Below are 12054 nucleotides of genomic sequence, written 5' to 3'. Positions count from 1 at the left end.
CTGTATCTATCAAAGAAATCAAATCCGAAATTAAAACTGTTTCCAAAAAGAAAACTATATGCCCAGATGGCTTCACAAAAATTTAATGGATAATTAATCCTGGCCTGCAGAGGTGTGTCCAGAAAATAGAAGAAGGAAAATATTCAAACTCATTTTATAAGGCCCACAAAACATTGATACCAAAAGCTCAGAAAGATATTACAAGAAAGGAAAATTACTGGACAACACCTTAGGCTGGGAAAGTTAGAGAAGCACATGTGAGCCAACTTGGTGAGCAACAACAGTCTCCACCACAGTTCACTCTTCTGGCCATTAAATATCCCTTTGTTCCCTTCATCCTGAAGGTAGAGCATCTTCCACCACTCCTCACAGAAGACAATCCAAAGTCCAATCTATTATAGCATTGCATTTCTTAGTCCTCTCTATCAGGAAAAGACATGGCTTCTCTTACACCTGTGAACTGAAAAGTCAAGATGTCTGCCTCATATCCGTGTGATATGGGTTGCCTGTGTCCCCACCCAAATCTCATCTTGAATTGTAGCTCTCATAATTCCCACATGTCATGGGAGGGGCTTGGTGAGAGCTAATTGAATCATGGGGTTGGGTCTTTTCTCAGGCTCTTCTCATAATAGTGAATAAGTCTCACAATATCTGATGGTTTTATAAAGAGGAATTCCCCTGCACAAGCTCTCTTGCCTGCTGACATGTAAGATGTCCCTTCGCTCTTCCTCTGTCTTCCACCATGATTGTAAGGCCTCCCCAGCCATGTGGAACTGTGAGTCCATTAAACCTCTTTTCTTGTAAATTACCCAGTCTCTGATATGTCTTTATTAGCAGCATGAGAACAGACTAACTCACCATGACAGCATACAAACACGTGATAATAGAACAAGAACAGGATAACTACAATAACAGGAACACGATAACTCCCATTCAGAAAGGGGAAGACTGAGAGACCTACAGTAGTCACTGCCTGTGACAGTGCTGGAATACCAATGGGCAGATGTTATAAAGCCTGCCTAGCCTAAAGCAGGAACGCCCTCCTCCACTATTCTTTGTGATCCTTGGCACCACACTCTGAGGGGCTTCCTCCTGGACCCTGATACTGCTTGACCACATGTAAAGAGGGAGTTAGGGAGAATACTCTCTTTAGAGAATGTGCAACTTCCTACCAGAGGTTACTTTAAGGCTTAGCTAACGGACTCATGCTTTTTATACAGCCTTGTGGTTTCTTTGACAATACTGTTTCCTCAAAAATTTGGTAAGCATCTGATCTATTTGCCAATATCCACACTCAAGGTTGCTTTTGTAAGATACAGTTTTCCAACTTGCTTTACCTTTCGCCTTCTTGTCCCCTGCTTCCTCTCTCTTTCAGTATGATAGTGTCTACCTTGAAGCTAGCTAGAACAAAGGAATGCACCTTTAATCAGATATTTTCTTTTTTTTTTTTTTTCCGAGGCAGGATCTTGCTCTGTCGTCCAGGGTGGAGTGCAGTGGCACGATCATGGCTCGCTGTAACTTCAACTTCCCGGGCTGAAACAATCCTCCCACCTAAGCCTCCCAAGTAGCTGAGACTACAGGTGTGCACCACCTTGCCCAGCTAGTTTTTTAATTTTTTTGTAGGGACGGGGTTTCACTATATTGCCCAGGCTGGTCTTGAACTCCTGGACTCAAACAATCCTCCCACTTCAGCCTCTCAAAGTTCTGGGATTATAGGCGTGAGCTGGGATTTTAATCAACTGAGACATTTTCTTGGGCCTTATTATGCAAAGCCTTTTGAATGTCCATCTCTTACTATCCGGAAACTAGAAACAGTCAATTTTTTCAATTCTACAGGCCTCAATATTCTGAATTTTCTCTAATTTAGTTAATTTCTGCTGGCAAACAGGCAACTCTTTTTTTAATTTTTTAAAATTTAGACATAATTCACACACCATGATATTCACTGTTTTTAAAGTGTACAGCTCAGTGGTATTTACTATACTCACAAAGCTGTGCAACCATCACCACTATCTAATTTCAGAATATTATCACCAGCCCCAAAAGAAACCTTGGAACCATTAACAGTCACTCTCCATTTACCACTTCTCCTCTCTCCTAGAAACCATTAATCTACTAACTGTAGATTTGGATATGGATTTGCATATTCTAGACATTTCAGATAAGTGAAATAATACACGGCCTTTTGTGTCCAATTTCTTTTAGCTAATGTTTTCGAGCTTCAGCCATGTTGTAATGAGAATCAGTACTTTATTTCTTTATATGGCTGAATCATATTCCATTGTATAGATACTCTATATTTTTTAATCTGTTCATCTGTGGATGGACATGTGGGTTGTTTCCACTTTTGAGCTATTATAAATAATTGTGCCATGAAAAATTATATACAGATTTTTATGGGAATGTGTGTGTTTTATAGCTCTTAGGTACCTAAGAGTGGAATTGATGGGTCATACAGGAATTGTATGTTTAACATTTTGATGAACTTTCAAACTGTTTTCCAAACTAGTAACACCGTATGACTTCCCAGCAGCAGTGTATAAGGGTTCCAATTTCTCCACATCCTCACCAGTGCTTGTCATTGTCTCTAATCACAGTCATGTTAGTGAGTAGGAAGTGGTATCTCATTTTAGGTTTAATTTGCATTTCCCTAATGACTAATGATTTTGAGCATCTTTTCATGTGCTTCTTGTCCATTTGTGTTTCTTATTTGGAAAACAACATCTATCAAATCCTTTGTGCATTTAAAAATTAGGTTATTTCTTTTTGTTATTGAGTTATAATAGTTCTTTATATATTCTGGATACTAGATGTTTATCAGATACACATGACTTGCAAATATTTTCTCAAGTTCTGAGTTGTCTTTTCACTTTCTTTATAGTGTTCTTTGAAACACTTAATGGTGTCCTTTAATTTTGATGAAGACTATTTTTTCTTTTGTTGCTTGTGCTTTTGGTATCATATGTAAGAAATCATTGCATAATCCAAGGCCATGTATACCTATGTTTTTTTTCTAAGAGTATTATAGTTTTAGCTCTTAAGTTTAGATCTTTGATAATTTTGAATTAATTTTTGTGTACAGTGTGAGTAGTAGTCCAACTTCATTCTTTTGCATGGATATCCAGTTTTCTCAGCTCCATTTGTTGAAGAGACTATTCATTCCCTATTGAATGGTCTTGGCACCTTTACTGAATATCAATTGGCTATAAATACGTGGGCTAATCTCTGGACTCTCTGTTGATTGATTTATATATCTATCCTTATGCTAGTACCACACTATCTTTATTATTACACTTTGTAGTAAGTTTTGAACCTGAAAGTGTGAATGCCCCGACTTTGTTCTTCTTTCTCAAGATTATTTTGGCTATTCTGGATCCCTTGCATTTCCACATAAATTTTATTATCAGCTTGTCAATTTCTGCAAAAACCTGGCTGGGATTTTCTAATTTCATTCCATTATAGTTAGGGAACACACTTTATATTATTCAAAACCGTACATCAGTTTGGGGAGTACTGCCATCTTACAATATTGAGTCTTCAAATTTGTGAATATGTGATGTCTTTTCATTTATTTAGGTCTTCTTTAATTTCCTTTACCAGTGTTTCATCTTTTTTTAGTGTACAAATATTGCAATTTTTTTGTTAAGTTTGTCTCTACATATATTATTCTTTTTGATGCTACTGTAAATGGAATTATTTTCTTAATTTCATTTTTGGATTGTTCATTATTAGTGAACAGAAATACAACCAATTTCTGTATATTAACCTTATATCCTGCAGCCTTACTGAACTCATTGTTAGCTCTAAGAGTTTTTTTGTGGATTCCCTTGATATTCTATATTCAATAAGATGTTATCTGCAAGTAAAGATCATTCTACTTCTTTCTTTCAAATATGGATGCCAATTTTTTTCTTGATTAAATTCCCTAACTAGAACCTCCAGTACAATGTCGAATAAAAGTAACAAGAGTGGACATCCTTGTTTTGTTCCTGTCTTGAGGGAAATCTTTTATTCTTTCACCTTTAGGTATGATGTTAGCTGTGAGGTTTTCATATATGCTTTTTAGAAGACTGAGAAAGTTTCTTTCTAATTCCTACTTTATTGTGTGTTTTGACCATGGAAAGGTGCTGGGTTTTGTCAAATGCTTTTTCTTCATCTATTGAGATGATAATGTGGTTTTTGTCCCTTATACTATTAATATGGCATATTACATTTATTGATTTTTGCATGTTGAATCAATCTTGCATTCCTGCCATAAGTCCTACTTTGTCATGGCATAAAATACTTTTTATATGTTGCTGATTCCGTTTCCTGGTATTTTTATGAGGATTTTGCATCTGTATTTATAAGGAATATTGGTTTCTGCTTGTGATATTTTGTTCTGCTTTTGATATCAAAGTAATACTGCCTCATAGAATGACTTGGAAAATGTTCTCTCCTCTTATAATTTTTGGAAGTATTTGTGAAGTATTGGGCTTAACTCTTTAATACTAGGTATTATAAAATTCACCAGTGAGGCCATTTGTCATCTACTTTTCTTTGTGGTAAGTACTTTTAATCACTGATTCAATCTCTTTACTTGTTACAGGTCTGTTCTAATTTTCTATTTCTTCTTGAGTCAATTTCAGTAATTTGTGTCTTTCTAGGAATCTGTTCATTTTATCTAGATTATCTAACTCATTAGCACACAAGTGTTCATAATATTGCCTTATATTCCTTTCTATTTTTGCAAGGTCGGTAGCAACATCCCCTCTTTCATTCTTGATTTTAGTAATTTGATTCTCTCTCTCTCTCTCTGTCAGTCAAGGTAAAGGTCTGTTAATTTTGTTGACCTTTTCAAAGAACCAACTTTTGGTTTTGTTTTTTTCTCTATTCTTTTCAATTTACATTTTATTTCTTTCTGCTCTAATCTTTATTGGTTTCCTCCTTCTGCTTGTTCTGGGTTTAGTTTGCTCTTGTTTTTCTAGTTCTTTAAGGCAGAAGTTTAGGTTACTAATTTGAGGTCTTTGTCTTTTTTTCAATTTGGGCGTTTATAGCTATCATATTCTCTAAGCACTGCTTTGGTTACATCCCATAAGTTTTGGTATGTCATGTTTTCATTTTCATTCATCTCAAAATATTTTCTAGTTTTGTCTGTGATTTCTTCTTTGACTCATTGATTATTCAGAAGTGTTGTTTAATTTCCATATATTTGTGAATTTCCCTCTGTTATTGATTTCTAATTTCATTCTGTGTGGTTAGGAAACATACTTTATATTATCTCAAAACTTTTAAATTTATTGAAACTTGTTTAATGACCTGACATACGGTCTAAACTAGAGAATGCTCCATGTGCACTTAAGAAGAATGTATATTCAGCTGTTTTTGAGTGGAGGGGTCTATTGCTATTAGGTCTAGTATGTTTATATTGTTATTTAGTCTCTATTCCCATATTGATTTTCTGTCTAGTTGCTCTATCCATTATTGAAAGTGGTATATTGAAGTCTTCAACTATTATTGTATCAATTCTGTCAGTTTTTGCTTCATGTATTTTGGGTCTCTGTTGTTAGGTGCATATATGTTTATAATTTTTATATCTTCTTGACAAATTGATTTATTTATAATTATAAAACTCTTCTTTGTCTCTGATAACAATTTTTGTCTTAAAGTCTATTTTGTCTGATATTAGTATAGCCAATCCAGCTTTCTTTTGGTTACTGTTTGCCTGATATATGTTTTTCCATTCTTTTACCTTGAACCTATTTCTGTTTTTGAATCAAACATGTGTCTCTTATATGCAGCAGATAGTTGGATCATGTATTATCCATTCTGCAAGTCTCTGGCCTGTCCTATTCTGAGGTTTTCTTGTAACACTTGCCAAATGCAGAAATAGTAGCCAACACACCTACTAATGTTCTGTTTTTCAGTCTCTTTTCCTAGAGATGCCATATAAGTAAACATGAAGCTTGCCTCCCAAGTTAGATTGGTTAATAATATTTTGGCACAACATAACATGCATTAACATATTTCTAGTCTCCAACATCAGTCTTCCTCTCAGCACACCATCAGCTATTATAGCAGTGCCCTATTTCAATGTACCTATATCTGTCTTAGTATGATATTTATATTAGTCATAGTATGATAAACTATACCCTAGTAATAAATTAACTCAAAAATCTTAGTGTCTATTCACAATAGCCAAGATTTGGAAACAACCTAAGTGTCCATCAATAGACAAAGGGATAAAGAAAATGTAATACAGATACACAATGGAGTACTATTCAGTCATTTAAAAAAAATGAGATCCTGTCATTTGCAAAAATATGGATAGAACTGGAGGTCATTATGTTAAGTGAAATAAGCCAGACACAGTTAGACAAATTTCACATGTTCTCACTTATTTGTGAGAGCTAAAAACTGAAACAATTGAATTCATGGAGATAGAGAGCAGAATGATGGTTACTGAGGGCTGGAAGGGTAGTTGGTGGGGTGAGGAGGAAGAGAGATTGATCAGTGGGTACAAAAAATAGAAAGAAATAAGATCTAGTATTTGACAGTAGGACAAGGTGGCTATAATTAATGATAATTTAATTATATATTTTAAATTACTAAAACTGTGTAATTGGATTGTTTGTAACACAAAGAAAGAATAAATGCTTGAGGTGATGATACTCCATTTACCCTGATGTGACTATTATACATCATATGCACATATCAAAAGATCCTATATACCCCATAAACATATACACCTACTCTGTAGCCACAAAAATTAAACATTAAAAAAAAATTTTAAGTTTAAATCTTAGCTGTCTAACCCAACAAAGGTTTATTTCTCACTCATGTCACCATCCAAGGCAGGTCAGGTAACTCTTGTGTGGCTTTCTCCAAGCGGTAAGGGATGTTCACATCTGGCAATTTAGGCATTTCAGAGCTCTTCACTTCTGGAGCCATAGAAAGGAGTGAAGAGGAGTGGCTGATAATGCGGCGGGGCCAGGGGGCAGGGGTGTTATTTCCAGGATAGAAAATGGCACAAATTTTTCTGCTTACTTCTGATGGGCTACACATCACATAACTCCAAATCAACTGCAACAGAAATAGGGACTTTATAGGAACACATTGGTATTTGGTGATCACTAGTAGTCTCCACCACATCCCATTCCATAAACAAATCAAAATTTCACCTTTGAAAGGGGAGAGGAGTGTCTAGAGTCAACTATTTTATGAATACAGGCCATGTAGGGTTCTAAGAAGCATCATGATTAAGTGGTATTAACTCTGGAGCCAGTCAATCTGGGTTCAAATCTTGGATCTGCTGTCTATTAATTATGTCATCTTAGGCATACTTAAGCCCTATAAGCTTTGGTTTCTTCATCTGTAAAGTGGGGATTAAATATTACCTACCTCCTAGGTTTATTGTCAACCTGAAATGAGACATTCCAGTGCAGTACCTAGCATACATTAAATGTATAACAGATATAACCTATTATTAGCTAAAGAGCTAGAAAATAATGGGACATGAAATAAAACCATACAGATAATATTATAACTGTTAATGATATTTCCCTCTGCATGCCTGATTGGAAGTGCTCTTGTCTGGGGGCTCTAAGCAGTGGCAGGAAACAGGAGGCAAGACAGATGAGGCGCTAATAGGCCTACTTATATGAGATGAACACGCATCTGATAATGGTATTAGCTCTCAGAAGTACATTAGTCCAGGCCTGAGAATGCCCCCCTGAGGACTAAGAGAGGAGAGACTTAATTGAAGTTCAATTTAAATCTCAATCACATCCCTACTCACAGGAGAGTAGAGCTGCCTGCCTGGTGGCAAGAAGTTTGGACTCTACTTGGGCTGCCTCTGATATTTCAAACCACTCTGTAGATCTGCGAATCCCAGTGGGAGAGCCTAGAGGGAAAATGGCAAGTGTGAATCTTCCAGCACCATTCTGGGGAGCAGGACTAGGAGCTCTTGTTGCTGTCGCAGCTAAGAGATGATACTACAAGGCGATCAGTGAGATAAAGTAATTCATCTGAGCTGTGCACAGTCAATCTGCTGCCTGAATTCAGAGTCTTCACCTGAGAGATGATAGCGCCTAGTGGTTAAGAGCACAGGTTCCAGAGTCAGACTTACTGAGTTCAAGTCCTAGCTCCTCCCTTGAGTTGACTGTGTGAATCTAAAGAAGTCACTAAGTCCTTCAAGCCTTAGATTATTCATCTGTAAACTGGGATTTGTATTATTGTCTTGGCTGTCTTCTATTTGCCCTTCCATATGTGCTCTCCTCCCTCTCTATCCTGACCTGTGTCCCAGGAGGCTGGCCTATATGAACCATATCCAGGGACTCCTTTACCCTCTGGCTTCTAGTTGCACCCATGAAATGGGAAGGTGGGAGGAGAGTGACATCTTGGTGCTTATTCCCCTTGTACCCACACCGCTGGGTTGCGAAGGGTTGGTTATGACCCTCTCCCAGAGACTGAAACTACTTTCAGGCAGCCTTTGGACAGCTCTTTCCATAGGTTCCAGAAGCCACTACCTCCTCTTTCCCCTTCAGGCCTGGGATGGTAACAGCTCCCACACTCACTAGCCCCAAGATACTGCAGCATCCTTTGTTGCTTTCCCTAAACTCTTCTCACTTAATCCCCTCATTAAATGCTCTTCAATTACCCACTTTTCAATGTGCCAAAATCCTAAATGATAGAATTGTGTGCTTGCAATTATCACCCTTTGAGTGACCAATCAGCTCACAGGGATTCCATTTCTCTGAGCACAGCTCCTATACAAAGCTGAGAGTGCCTGGTGGCCATGCCTATGCTACAAATTGCTTTAACATGATTGGTCCAGGGATATACACCTGACCCAAGATAGGCCAATCAGATTCTCCCACCCCGAAACATGGTATTTGGAACAGGGCAACAATAGGGGCTAGGAGCCAGTAGTGCTGCACCAGGTTTATCCCCAAATCCACCTTCTAAGGGGACAAGATCAGGCAAGTATGGGTTCTTATACTTCCAAGTTTTGATTGTTCAATCCTTCCTCTGACAGGGTATCCATTAGATACTCTATCATCCTTTCAATTCATTTGTTCTTTTTCTAACTAGCTAGATTTGGTTTCTGTTGCTTACAATCTAAAGAACCTCAAAAGACTCAGCACCTCATGGAATTTTTATTAGATATATGTAGGGTTTTTAGCAAAGTGCTTAGTTTATGGCAAGCTCTCAATAATTTTATGCATTTATTATCTGTAGAAGCAGAGCTAATAATTGCCTCACAGGTTTTGTGAAAATTAAATGAGTCTGTGCAGTCTCTGCTAAACCCTGATCGGCACCCACGTAACTCACATCTGGAAAATTAAGTAAAGGTTCTGAATGAATCTCAATTGGTTCTAACATCCTGCAAGAGAGATAATATTAACAATGCCTGAGACTGATACAGCCCTGGAATGGACATGTTATTTGGTCTGCTTGTGTTTCTTCATTTAGAAATGGTTCTGCCCCTGCTTCCAAGGGAGACTTGTGGGACTGCCACTCAAGTAATACGGAGGAAGAGGGGCAAATATGATAAGCTGGCCAGACGCCCAAGCAAGGAGCAGTTGGAGTCCTCTGAAGAACAGGCTGGGTCTCTAGGAGAAGTCTCTTCTTCTGAGGTCACAAGCTTAAGGACTCTGAAAACCTGGAGTCTTTGAGATTCTTTCAACATGTGGGAAAAGTGTGCTAGGAAAGAAATTCATCATAGAGAGAAACAGGCCCACAAGAAAGGAAAAGAGAGAAACAGATTCCTGGCAAAATTTTGGGTTTCCTGAGCCAGCTACACTTAAAGCTGAAACCTAGAGTTTTCAGTTATGACCACCAATATATTTCCTTTCTTTCTATGTTGATTTGAGATGGATATCTGTTATGTGTAATTGAAATAGTCCTATTATATAAACCGATCTTCTGAAAAGTTTAGACACTGTCAGAGTTATTACCTTTGTCTTAACAAAAGCCCTGGGAAATAAGCAGGTACAGAAATTTTTCTTCCTATTTTTCTGGCAGAAAAAAAACTCTTATATTAAGAAACATATCCAAATTTACACAGCAAGTCAATGGACCAAAATGGCCAATGAGTCAGGGTCCTATCAGGGTCAAATTATTTATGGCTTTCATGAGCCCCCAATACTTTTGTCTTCCTGAGCTCCTTCCTCCATAAAATAATACTTAAAATTATATTTTATGAATTCATGAGTATAAAGACAAATATAATCCAGTTTAGGTTCATTGTTATATATTTTATATTCATTTTTTCTATTTTTAAAAGAAATTAAAATTAATACTTTTTTATAGGCCCTGGTCCCTAATGTGCCTGCTAGATAAGCTGGCTTTCAGTCTTCTTTGCAAAAGAAATTAGAAGACAGTATGGGGATGTGGTGTTTTGGAGGGAATCAGGGGCAAGCCCAACTGCAGCTCCACTGGAGAGACGTGAGGCTTGTGGTCCTGGGCCTGGCTGAGTCGCAGCGGCTGAGCTGGAGGTCAAGGATGCACTCCAGGAGAGTTCCATAAAAATACATCATCAGCTCCAACCTGATATTTGACCTAGCCATGGAAAACCTCACTGGCACCTCACTAGATCAGAGCATAGCTGGCACTCTTAAAAACTCTTCCCATGAAAAAGTATCAGGAATGAAAATTTAAGATACATTCCTACCACTTCAAGATGTTCTTATACAAGTCAGCAGTCTAGCAGATCAGCTAGTCTCTTTCATCATCAAGCTGACATACTCAAGGCACCAACATAGCGAAGGGCACAACATGTCTCTCTATGAGTATTTTTTATACTGTGTGTGTGACCCATTAGTGAGGCATGAAATTAATTCTGTGAGTCACAATAAACTTAAAGAAAAATAAATGTAGGTGGCTGGCAAGATGGTCAAATAGGAACAGCGCCAGTCTGCAGCTCCCAGCAAGATCAACACAGAAGGCAGGTGATTTCTGCATTTCCAACTGAGGTATCCAGCTCATCTCACTGGGACTGGTTAGACAGTGGGTACAGCCCACAGAGGATGAGCTGAAGCAGGGTGGGGTGTCGCCTCACCCAGAAAGTACAAGGAGTCGGAGAACTCCTTCCCCTAGCCAAGGGAAACCGTGAGGGACTGTGCCATGAGGAACAGTGCACTCCAGCCCAGACACTACACTTTTCCCACAGTCTTTGCAATCCAGGTGAGATTCCCTCAGGTGCCTACACCACCAGGACCCTAGGATTCAAGCACAAAACTGGGCAGCCATGTGGGAAGACACCAAGCTAGCTGCAGGAGTTTTTTTCATACCCCAGTGGCACCTGGAACACCAGTGAGACAGAACCGTTCACGCCCCTGGAAAGGGGGCTGAAGCCTGGGAGCCAAGTGGTCTAGCTCAGCGGATCCCACCTCCTCAGAGCCCAGCAAGCTAAGATCCACTGCCTTGAAATTCTTGCTGCCAGCACAGCAGTCTGAAGTCCACCCGGGATGCTTGAGCTTGGTTGGGGGAGGGGCGTCCACCATTACTGAGGCTTAGCAGTTTTCCCCTCATAGTGTAAACAAAGCCACAGGGAAGTTCGAACTGGATGGAGCCCATCACAGCTCGGCAAAGCTGCTGTAGCCAGACTGCTTCTCTAGATTCCTCCTCTCTGGGCAGGGCATCTCTGAAAGAAAGGCAGCAGCCCTAGTCAGAGGCTTATAGATAAAACTCCCATCTCCCTGGGACAGCGCATCTGGGGAAAGGGGCAGCTGTGGGCACAGCTTCAGCCGACTTAAACTTTCCTGCCTGCCAGCTCTGAAGAGAGCAACAGATCTCCCAGCACAGCGCTTGAGCTCTGCTAAGGGACAGACTGCCTCCTCACGTGGGACCCTGACCCCTGTGCCTCCTGACTGGGAGACACCTCCCAGCAGGGATGGACAGACACTTCCTACAGGAGAGCTCTGGCTGACATCTGGCAGGTGCCCCTCTGGGACGAAGCTTCCAGAGGAAGAAACAGGCATCAATCTTTGTTGTGCTACAGCCTCCATTGGTGATAACCAGGAAAACAGGGTCTGGAGTGGACCTCCAGCAAATTCCAGCAGATCTGCAGCA

Source organism: Nomascus leucogenys, chromosome 15, assembly GCF_006542625.1.
Source record: "Nomascus leucogenys isolate Asia chromosome 15, Asia_NLE_v1, whole genome shotgun sequence".
Taxonomy (NCBI): domain Eukaryota; kingdom Metazoa; phylum Chordata; class Mammalia; order Primates; family Hylobatidae; genus Nomascus; species Nomascus leucogenys.
Note: the sequence above shows the minus strand (reverse complement) of the source record.